The sequence below is a fragment of the Solanum tuberosum genome, unplaced genomic scaffold, assembly GCF_000226075.1.
Source record: "Solanum tuberosum cultivar DM 1-3 516 R44 unplaced genomic scaffold, SolTub_3.0 scf00077, whole genome shotgun sequence".
Classification (NCBI taxonomy): Eukaryota; Viridiplantae; Streptophyta; class Magnoliopsida; order Solanales; family Solanaceae; genus Solanum; species Solanum tuberosum.
The window spans coordinates 245,196-257,367 of NW_006239003.1; positions in this window are offsets into that span (position 1 = coordinate 245,196).

Here is a 12,172-nt window from a genome sequence, read left to right on the forward strand (position 1 = left end):
ATGGCACTAGTTCTAATGAAGAATGGTTCAATCACAACACACAATCAGTTTATGCACGAGGTCCAAATTAAGTTTAAGTTGCAATCAAGTCAAATACAAAAAGTTCAACTGCATTCATATATCAATTTCAAGCATGCTTTTCATACATATTCCTTTCAGAATTTCAGCTTCAGCATAAACCAACCTAAGACTCAATGACAAAATAGCCTTTAAGATGGTCGTCATCCATCTATCATTGGTCAACGTGACTCAACTACGACTACTGATTCAATCATACAAAGACAATTTTTTTGTATTTTGTACGGTTCAAAGGGATTATCCTTGGCCAAAGAATCGAAAACAACCTCCAAGGAACCCAAAATAAAACAAAACAAAGACAAAACATACTCTAACAATGTTCAACAATAAAAAATATATATACAGACAAGGTATGCTTTTCACCGTTCACCCCAAACGTATACATTAGCAGTGTCCCCAGTGCTTTACAAAAATTAAGAACAGTTCAAGAGGTAAGGTGAAAACATTTCCTAATCAATCTTCAATCGCATCACCCCCGTCGGCCTCATCACCGGCCTGAGCATGGTCTACCTCATCATCCGAGTCGGACTCCACATCTGAGCTGGTCCGCAATCTCTCCTTATCGATCGGAATGTCATTGTCGACCGACTCGTGAAATTCAGAACCAATGCCAAGTAGGGCCTTGGTGTGGTCATTCAGAGGGTAGCGCCTCTCAACCTCACCCAACTGCAAATCAGTGGACACCAGACAACAATTTTGATAGCGCAACATCTCTAAACCATACATCCTGGCCATAATCAACTCATCCCGTCGATGGCGCTCAGCAGTGGTAAGAGTTGGGCCAAACTCAGTGTCGGGCACTTTTGTCCTAGTAATGTCCACCGGTGCTAGAAATGGGGGTGCTATGTAGTCCAAATTTTCTTCGGGAACACCTACAGCACGACACATCTTTGTAATCAGACCACCAAAACCATACCTGTGGCCTTTGTGAACCCGGGCCTTTCGCATAATTGATTTCAAAATAGCTCCAGTCATCAAGGTATATACCAAACACACCCTGTCACGAGTAATATCTGTGTAGTGGAGCCTCGGTATTAAACAGTTCATGACAACCTTCAACCAGACGCGTGTCTGCATACACATGTGAGCATAAGGAAAAGATTGGTGATATCTCTTTCCACTATGCTTAGTCCATTGTGCCATGGACTGTGGACCGCACAGAGTATGTCTGATGGACCGGTATGGAGGGCGTATATTTAACCCTGTCAGCATTAGTGGGTCTGTATCCTGTGGTGTACCCAATGTGTCATTTATACTTGAGGGAGTGATAGGCACGTTTCTTCCTCGCACCGTCACAAAATGGGATCTCGCCTACGGTGCCTAGTTGGCATAGAACTCTCGGACCATGTACAAGTTGCACTATTCCGGTTCGGCGAAGATAAACTCCATCCCTAGTTCCTTAATCCACTTCAGGATCTGTGGAAATTCACGCACCAAGCTGTCCCTATCAATACAAACATCAGAGAAATAGGTGGCCTGGATGTGCTTTTTGTACCAAGCCTTGCCTTCCCTGGTGACAACTTTTACCCCAAATCGCCTTGTTTGCTCTATGGGGACTGCATGTACGAGTAGGACATTCCTACTACGGACACGTTATGGCTTGATGTGGCCACTTCCTTGCCGGGTCTTTGTGAGCTCGACATCATCACCTGCAGGTATAGTTGACTTCAGCTCACTACACATAACAGTGACAACAATTGGGTCACACACCACCCCACACTTATTTCAAAGCAGTCACAAACCTAGGTACTCATACTTCAAACATGCGTACTCAACTAAACCACAACAAAACACCACAAACCTCAACACATGTTGAAACCAAAATTTCAGGCCCCCTACGCGATGCGCCAAGTACACAGACCCCTCTACCTCATCCTGGAAAATGAAATCCAGGCGAGGAGAAATTTATCCCCAGCTCCGTGATGGGGCTCCTTCACATATTTGCCTTGGATCAAATTTTTTGATTCCTGCACATTTCAAGTTCAACAGTTGAAGGGTTGCCTCCCATCCAACGCCTTAGTTTTAGTCATGGCACGACTCATCCTTTTGTATTTTTCTTGATTTATCAATTTTTTATACTAATTCCTATGATTTGAATTAACAAAACAAAAGAAAAAAATTCCTAACTAATACAAGGGTTCACGGGTTGCCTCCTGTGTAGCGCCTGATTTAATGTTGCGACACGACCCAAATCATGACTAATTCATCATTCAAAGTGAGCGCTTCAAGCTCATGATCCATATCATTCTCAAAATAGTGCTTGACTCATTGCTTGTTCACAATGAAAGCAGAGCTCTTGTCCTTGTTCCTTAGTTCCACCGTACCATGTTGAGTCATTATCACAAATTCAAAAGGGCCACTCCATTTAGACCGAAGCTTTCCGGGGAACAACTTCAACCTTGAGTTAAACAATAACACTAATTGACCAGGCTCAAAGGTGCGTGACACAATATGGTTGTCATGTTATCTCTTGGTCTTCTCTTTGTACAACTTAGCATTTTTATAGGCGTGAAACCTAAACTCTTCTAACTCATGCAGTTGTGTTATTCTCTTCCTTCTGGCTAACTCAACCTCCAGATTCAACTTTTTGATCGCCCAATATGCCTTATACTCCAATTCAGCTAGTAGATGACATGCTTTTCCAAACACCATTCGAAAAGGAGAAGTCCCTATTGGTATCTTGTATGTAGTCCAGTATGCCCACAAAGCATCATCTAGCTTGTTAGCCCAGACTTTCCCATGGGCATTCACAATCTTTTGGAGGATCTTCTTGACCTCTCAATTAGACATTTCCACCTTCCCACTAGTTTGGGGATGATATGTTGTAGCTACCTTGTGTCTCACCCCATATTTAGCTAACAAATTACACACTGAACTATTAATAAAGTGTGTACCTCCATCACTAATCATAGCCCTTGGAGTTCCAAACCTGGTGAAGATGTGCTTCCGGATGAATTTCACAACCACCTTTGAATCATTAGATGGTAATGCAACAGCCTCCACCCACTTGGACATATAGTCCACTGCGACTAAGATGTATTTTCCTTTGTTTCATCAAGTTCTGCATTCTTTAACACTTGGTTCAGACAAATACCATGCTTGGGTTAATGCTGAAGTTCTAATGGAGAAATGTCTTGTGGGCATTTTGGATGACAGCAAATGAAAACTTTGTTCCATTGATCCCAGAAACAACTGTATCAGAGAAACATTCTCACTACAAGAAGATTGTTCTTTACAGAAGACGAGACATTTTTGCTTCTTCTGAGGAAAAGCTTACATGCCATAGTATATTGGACTAACTATTTACATACTCAAGGATTTTAAATTTTTTAAAGTTGTATGTCAAAGAAACTGTCTGAATCTTGGACTAATAAAATTTCAAGAAGCAGAAGTATCCAAAGTTATATTCATTACTTGGCTGATTGTGTATTGTTTTTAATTGCATGATCTTTTATCTTTTTAGCACTAAGCTAATCAAGAATGCAAATGAATTGGAGTTTGTCTGGAAGAGTGATTTACCTTCCAGACACTGCGACTAATATTCCTGACCCGCCAATCTATCCAGTAACTGATCAATAAAAGGCACTGGGTAATGATCCTTTCTCGTGGCATCATTCAACTTTCTATACTCCATGCAGATACACCACCCAACCACTGTTCTTTTGGGGATCAACTCATTCTTTACATTAGTTACCACCGTCATTCCGCCCTTCTTGGGCACACACTGTATTGGACTTACCCATTTACTATCTAATATTGGGTACACGATGCCTTCATCTAACCACTTGATTACCTCTTTTCTCGCCACATCCTTCATCAATGGGTTTAGTCTCCGCTGATGGTGTGCACTCGACTTGTGCCCTTCCTCCATGTATATTTTATGTATGCACAACGCGGGACTAATTCCATGGATGTCGGATATTTGCCAACCCAAAGCTTCTTTTCTCTTTTTCAAGATGATTAATGCTGCTTCCACATGTGCATCAGACAATGCTGCAAACAAAATAACCGGTAAAGTTTTATCTCCACCCAAAAATGCATACTTAAGGGGGGCTGGCAATACTTTTAGCTCCAGCTTGGGTGCTACGTCAATGGAGGGCTTGGGTGGAGGACCCATCACCTTATTTAAAGGCTCCCAACAATCTCCGGATGTACCTATAAGTGCCACATCAAGAAATTGCACCATTTCTTATGCCTCAACATCCCAATATATATCATCTCCTACTAACACTCGCTCTATTGGGTCCTTAAATGTAATGTATCGAGCCTCTACCTTAACAATATCACAGTTATGGCAGACAACTCATCATAAACAACTGGTAGGTTTAATGCTTTGTACATGTCGAACTCCAGCTTATCATGTGCCTGCATAGTAAGTTGCCCAGCTGCTACATCTATCATAGCCCGCCCAGTAGCCAAGAAAAGTCTTCCCAAAATGAATGGGACCTTAGGATCTGGCTCAAAATTCAACACCACAAAGTATACTAGGAATATGAACGATCCCACTTGCACCAACATATTCTCTACAACACCCTCAGGCCTAGCAATGGATCTATCAACCAACTATAAGATGATGGTAGTAGGTTTAGGACTACCGAACCCCAATTTTTTGTACAAAGAAGTTGGCATCAAATTGATACTAGCTCCTAGATCAGACATTCCTCACGCATGAATGCTTTGCCCTATAGTGATCTGAACCGTAAAGATACCCGAATCATTCAATTTAGTGGGCAACTTATTTTGGATTCTGGAGCTGCACTCTTCAGTAAGTGCAACAGTTTCATATTCAGTCAACCTTCTTTTGTTCGCCACAATCTCCTTCACATATTTTGCATACCTGGTATACCCTGCAAAACATCTACCAATAGTAAGTTAATGTGAACTTCTTTAAAAAGAGAGAGAAACTTACCAAAACATTCATCCTCCTTCTGTTTCTTGAACTTTTGAGGGAATGGATGAGGTGGTTTCACTATTGGTTGCACTCGTTCTTTTTGTGCAACAACCATACTCTCCTTGGGTTCACTGTCTTTACTCACTGCATTAGTGTTTCTTTTCTTAGGAACTAACTCCTCTAACTGCAAACAACTGTGTGTACCTACCGTGTTTACCTGCTTGGGATTTGGATCAGTGTTACCCGGCAAACCTCCTTGCGGTTGTGAGTTTTGGGCACTAGCAAACAGCCCGAAATGTTTCTCCAGATTCTGTATAGCTAACTGGTTTTTTCTTGCATTAGCAGCTAACTGGGCTTGATCAGCCATAATCTTTTTCAATATCTCTTCCATGCTCATGTTACTAGACTGCTTATTTGGCTTCTCCTGTTAGGCGTGTGGTTGGTACCCTTGTGCATTTCCTTGGGGTCTATACTGATTTTGGCCTTGACCGTGATTTTGATTTCCACCCCAAGAAAAGTTTGGATGGTTGCGCCAACTCGAGTTCTAAGAGTGTCCGTAATTCTGCTGGCCTCTACGTCATTGTGCATTGCCTACAAAATTAATAGAATCCGGTTTCACACCACATACCTCTGCACTAAGCACCGAGTGGATATGAATTGGGATGGATGCTCATCCGGGAGTTGAGGCGGGGTATCTAGTAACAATCTCTTCAGATGGATGCTCATCCGTGTGTTGAGGCGGGGTATCTAGAAGCAATCTCCGTATCCCATAACTATGTGCCCACATAGGTGTAGATAGTGGATCCATTTAAGCTAAAGAACAATGGTCCTACCTTAGCCTAGTAGGAATCCCTTATCTGATGAGAGTGACACCGGGATTCCATGAATTGCTCACATGGTCTATGTCGGTTAAGGCTTACCCCCACAAAGAATGTTAATAAACTATGGATTCTTAAGAATGCACTACTTAGTGTGGGTGGTGGTATGGGACGCCATCTATGCATTGCACAAGTAGGCTTTGAGAGAGGTTGTGGTGTGTTCCTTTATAATATTAAATGTAATGAATGTGCTCTTATGATGATTTTAATGAAGAATGTTGATCTAATGTCTAATGATTGAAGGTACTCTTAATGAAATGAAGTTAATGAAGAATGTTGACTTTTATATGCTTAAATGTAAATACGCATGCTATACTTGGATTGTATCATGAGTTACTTCCTTGTCATGACTTATTGAGTATGAATGTGCCTTGCCTATGGTGACTTCAAAGGAGTCCTTAGTGTGAGTAGTAGTATGGGATGCTACTTGCACATCGCACAAGTATGACCTAGAGTTGTCTTAGGTGATAGTCCTTATGTGTTGATATGACTTGTGTAATGTGTATGGCTCTTGTGTAATAGTATTGTGTAAGGATGGAAATGTTGAATGGTAAGATCACTTTTGGTGACGTTAATGTGGTATCTTGGTGTGGATGGTGCTATGGGACGCTATCCATAAATTGTACAAGGTATAACATGAGGGTTAGTTAAGGTGAAGGCTTAAAGTAAAGGTAATGCCTTATATGGTTGATCATGTTCTATTGTGAAAATGTGACTTGTATGTTGGTTGTGACTTAAATTATGCCTCTTTTATTAATGTTCATGATGTTTTACCAAAATGGCATATATCATGACTCTCAAACAAATGTCCTTTTTAAGCATGTTTTTGCATGACTATCATACTTAGTACTTTATGTGCTAACCTATTCTTCTATGTTTTTACTACAAGTGTAGGTTTCGACAAGTGATTTGCATTGCTGTAGAGAAGCTTGGATTAGAGTTATCCAAGACCATTTGGGTATGTCCTCATAGATCGAGGACAAGTATTTAGAAGTTGTTTTCCTTTGCATGTAATAGACTACTTTAGATTTCTGTTGTAAAGGGTCGTGTCCCTATTTTTGTCCAAGATTGTGTCTAAGATGGCCATGTGAGATATAGACTTCTGCTTGTGTTTAAATGTTTTTGAATTGTCAGATTGTATGATTTTAAATAAAAAGTTATAAATTCCATACTATTTCTATTATCTATGCAATGAATGAGCTATGCGGATTGTATAAGACCCATTCTGGGTCGAGTACGCCTTGTCACATCCCGGGGCTAGACTCGGGTCATGACATGTTTTTTGAGAAGTATATGCGCCTAACATTGAGAGATCGTAAGAAGGATGTGTTCATGGATTTGGAGCAAGGTGGTAAGTTTGTGGTTGCTTATGAGGCTAAGTTTCATGCTTTGTCTAGATATGATATGCAATTAGTGACTACTGAGGACGAGATGAGCCATCTATTAGTTAAGGGACTAAATTCTGAGTTGCAGGTATTGTCTGTTCATACGACCTCTGCCCGAAAAGCTTCAATGAGGTGACTGATTTTGTGAAAAAGGTAGAAGGAGTTAGACGTGATGGGCAGGCAAAGGCTTTGGCTAAGAATGCTAAGAATACAGGTAAATTTCAGGGTTCTTACTCCAGAGGTTCAGGGAGGCTGACACTTGTAGCCCGACTGATTCACTCTACTATGCCTGCTTCTACAGATAATTACTCAGGAACTCCACATCAGAATTTGATTCAGGATAGCTAGGGAGCCGAACCTTTGATGGGCAGCATGCCATCTTTTGATCACACTTGTTATAATTGTGGAGAACCTTGGCATATTAGGAGAGATTGTCCCCACGCATGCATGTTAGATTCCGTACAACAGTAGACTAGAATAGTGGTACCCGCAGGCAATGGTAATAATGGGCAAGGAGGAAATCAGCGAGGCCATGGAGGTCGAGGAAATGGTAACGCAGGTAGAGGTACAGTGCAGCCAGGCAGGGAAGTCAGCCGTCAGGATGACAGTGCTCAATGTTATGTCTTTTCGGGCATGACCGAGGCGGAGGCGTCTGATGCAGTAATCACATGTACTATTATTGTCTGTGACCAGATAGCTAACGTGTTATTTGATTTGGGTTCGACTCATTATTATGTGCATGTTCAGTTTGCCTTGGGATTTGATATGATTTGTGATATACTTGATGCCCTCATCCATGTTTGTACCCCAGTTGGAGAGTCTGTCATAGTCACCCATGTCTATTGTGCTTGCCCTATCTTGCTTATGGGTTTTCAGACTTCGGCTGATTTGGTAATTTTGGATATGATTGACATTGATATAATCTTAGGCATGACTTGTTTGTCCCCTTATTATGATGTGCTTTATTGTAACACTAAGTCTGTGACTCTAGAAATTTCGGGTAGGGAAAAGTTAGAGTAGGAAGGGGAGTACAAGCCTAAGACCGCTAAGATCATATCCTCCAATTAGGCTACAAAAGTGATAGGGCAGGGTTGTTTGGCGCATTAGGCTCATATATGGGATGTTGAGGTTGAGTCTCCCTTTATTGAGTTTATTCTTGTGGTGTCAGAATTTAGAGAAGTGTTCCCTACTGATTTTCCTGGTATGTGTCTGAATAGAGATATAGATTTCTACATTGATTTGGAACCTGGTACCCCTCCCATTTCATCACTCATTATCGCATGGCCACGATAGACTTGAGAGAGCTTAAGGGTCAAATCCAAGAACTTCTTGATAAAGGTTTTATCCTTCCTAGTGCTTCACCGTGAGGTATTTCTGTCCTGTTTGTTTAGAAAAAATATGGTAGTATAAGGATGTGCATAGATTACCGGCAATTAAATAAGATAACCATTCGAAACAAGTACCCATTGCCTCATATATATGATATTTTCGACAAGTTGCAACGTGCATCAGTTTTCTCTAAGATTGATCTAAGGTTTGGTTACCATCAATTAAAGATTAAGCCTAAGGATGTACCCAAGATGACATTTAGGACCTGCTATGAGCACTACGAGTTTCTAGTTATTTTGTTTGGGTTGACTAATGCGCCTGCATCTTTCATGAGTTTGATGAATGGTGTGATCAACTCATTTCTTGATTCGTTTGTTATTGTCTTCATTGCTGACATTTTAGTCTACTCAAAAAGTAAGGAAGAGCATGTCGATTATCTCCGTATTATTTTGGGTGTTCTTGGGAAATAAAAGTTATATGCAAAATTTTCTTTGTGTGAATTTTTGGTTGAATTCAGTTACCTTTTTGGGGCATGTAGTTTCAAGGGAAGGGGTAATGGTAGATCCCCAATAGATTGAAGCGGTTAAGAATTGGGTTCGGCCTAGCTCTATGACTGAAGTTAGGAGTTTTATGGGTCTTGCTAGCTACTATCATCGATTTGTGAAAAACTTTGCTTCTATTGCCACGCATCTGACTAGGTTTACCAAAAAGGAGGTACTTTTGAATGGACTGAAAAATATGAAAAGAGATTTCAAAAGCTCAAGACTCTTTTGACCACATCACCTATTCTAGAACTACCGATGGAAGGTAAAGATTCTATTATTTATTGTGTTGCTTCACATTCGGGTTAGGGTGATGTTTTAATACAGGATAAGAATGTTATAGATTATGCATCGCGGTAGTTGAAGGTTCATGAGAGGAATTACCCAACACATGATTTAGAGTTGGCAGCAGTAGTGTTTGCTCTTAAGATCTGGCGGCATTACCTCTATGGTGTCAAGTGTGAGGTGTTTACTGATCATTGTAGTTTGCAGCATGTGTTCACTAGAAGGATCTGAATTTGAGACAGCGAAAGCTGATGGAGTTACTCAAGGATTATGACGTGACCATCCAATATCATCTGGGTAAGGCTAATGTATTGGCAGACGCACAAATTTGTAAGGCAGTGAGTATGGGTAGTCTAGCTTGCTTCAGTGTATACAAGCGACCTTTGGCGAAGGAAATTCAAACCTTGGAATCTTAGTTCATGTATTTGGGCATCTCAGAGAAAGATGGGGTGTTAGCTAGAATTGAAGTAAGGGCCAAATTTATTTAGGATATCAAGGCCAAACAGTTTGAGGATGACAGTTCGAATGAGCTTAGAAATAAGATAGCGTCTGGTAAGGAAAGAAAGATAACCCTTGATGTGGGAGGTGTGCTCAGTTTTAAAGGAAGGATTTGTGTTCCTCAAGTAGATGACTTGATTCAGAAATTATTGAAAGAATCCCATGGTTCACGATATTCCATTCATCCGGGTGTTTCCAAGATGTACCGATATTTGAAGAAACTTTATTGGTGTCCTGGCATGAAGAAAGATATAGCGGAGTTTGTGGCTAAGTCTCAAAATTGCCAATAAGTGAAGTATGAACATCAAAGGCCTACAGGTTTGCTTCAGAGAATGCCAATTCCAACAAGTGAAGTATGAAAATCAAAGGCCTGTAGGTTTGCTTCTGAGAATGCCAATTTCGGAATGGATGTAGGTAATGATAGTTATGGACTTCGTGGTTGGTCTTCCCATGACTTTGGGAAAGTTTGATTATATTTGGGTAGTGGTTGACAGATTGACTAAGTCAGCCCAATTTATACCGGTCAGAATAGATTATAATGCTCAATAGTTGGCTAAATTTTATGTAAAGGAGATAGTAAGGTTGCACGGGATGCCCCTTTCTATCATTTCTGACCGTGGTACGCAATTCACATCCAAGTTTTGGAGGAATCTACATTATGAATTGGGCACAAAACTGACTTTTATTACAACTTTCCATCCACTGACGAACGGACAGTCAGAGAGGACTATTCAAGTATTAGAAGACATGTTGAGGGCATGTATGATTTACTTTGGAGGGCATTGGGATAAGTTCCTACCGTTGTGTGAGTTCTCCTATAATAATAGTTATCACTCCAGCATAGATATGGCACCATTTGAGTCACTCTATGAGAGGGGATGTAGATCACACATAGGATGGTTTGAGGCTAGAGATGTGACCTTTGGGGGTTGATTTAGTGAAAGATGCTCAAGATAAAGTGAGGAGTATTCAAGCTAGGCTTTTAGCAGCCCAGAGTAGACAGACAAGTAAGTGGACCATAAGGTAAGAGACATGGCTTTTTAGCTTTACCATTGGTCCATTTGAAATTCTTGACTATGTCGGGCCAGTGGCGTACATATTAGCTTTACCACCTAGCCTATCGAGAGTTCATCCGGTATTTCATGTGCCCATGTTGAAGATATATCATGGTGACATAGATTACATCATAAAATGGGACTCAGTATTACTAGACAAGGCCCTTCAGTATAGAGAGGAACCGATTGCAATTCTTGATCAAGATGTTCGCAAGCTGAGGACCAAAGAGATTAAGTCCGTGAAGTTCAATGGAAGCATCGTCCAACTGAGGAAGCTATTGGGAAACCGAGAAGGACATTCAAGACAAATATCCCCAGTTCTTCGTTGATTCAGGTACTACTCCATTCTTACTTTAGCCAGTTTTTTCCTAAGTTTGTCACTCCGGGATGAGTGATGGGTAAATTAGTATCTATTGTAACGACCTGTTCCCATCGTTATAGAAAAGCCATCGGGGAAAATTTTTAGGCTGGAAAACTTTTTTGTATTAACTTGAAATTTCCTAGGCTAGTCCTGATTTAAACGAAATCAGAGTCAGTGAGGTCTAGGGAAATTTGGTAAAAACTCCGAGATCTAGTAATGAATTTGATTACACGAGTGGATAGCTAAGACGTTAAGGAACCCGTACTACTTAATGAAATTGAATTCGGGCGAGTGGAACTCCCAAAACAGATCTTAGTGTGAACAAGTAGTTTTGGAGGGTCATGGGTTGAAGGTGTGTTGTGAAGTGGGAGTTTGGAACTCTTAATTCGACTCACTGGTTCCATGCAAGCCGATAGTGCAAAATTATTCCCGCTAGGGCGGGGCCGCTGTGGCGGGATGGGGGCCACCATAGCGGGCCAGTCGCGAATTAAGTTGGAAATAAACCCCAAAAATGTCATTCTTCTGCAAATTTCGTTTTTAAAAGTTAGGAGAGGAACCAGGGCGGCTTCTTGACAACTTTTCATCATTGTTGAGGCTAAAGGTAAGGTTTTTACTCCCTGAATCCATTTTTCGATACGTAAAATGTAAATTCATGGGTAATTATTGTTGGGGGAGGGTTTTGGAACTGTTTTGGATGGTGGGAGGAAGCCGTAGCTGCAACTAAGGATAATAATTTGGGTCTAGGGTTATTGGGTTTGTCATAATTCGGGTAAGATAGACCTTAATTATTGATCACCCTATTGAATTGTCTATTTGTAGACCTAGAACAAGCGGAAAGAATTCGGAAATGGAAGGATCAAATTTCTTTAG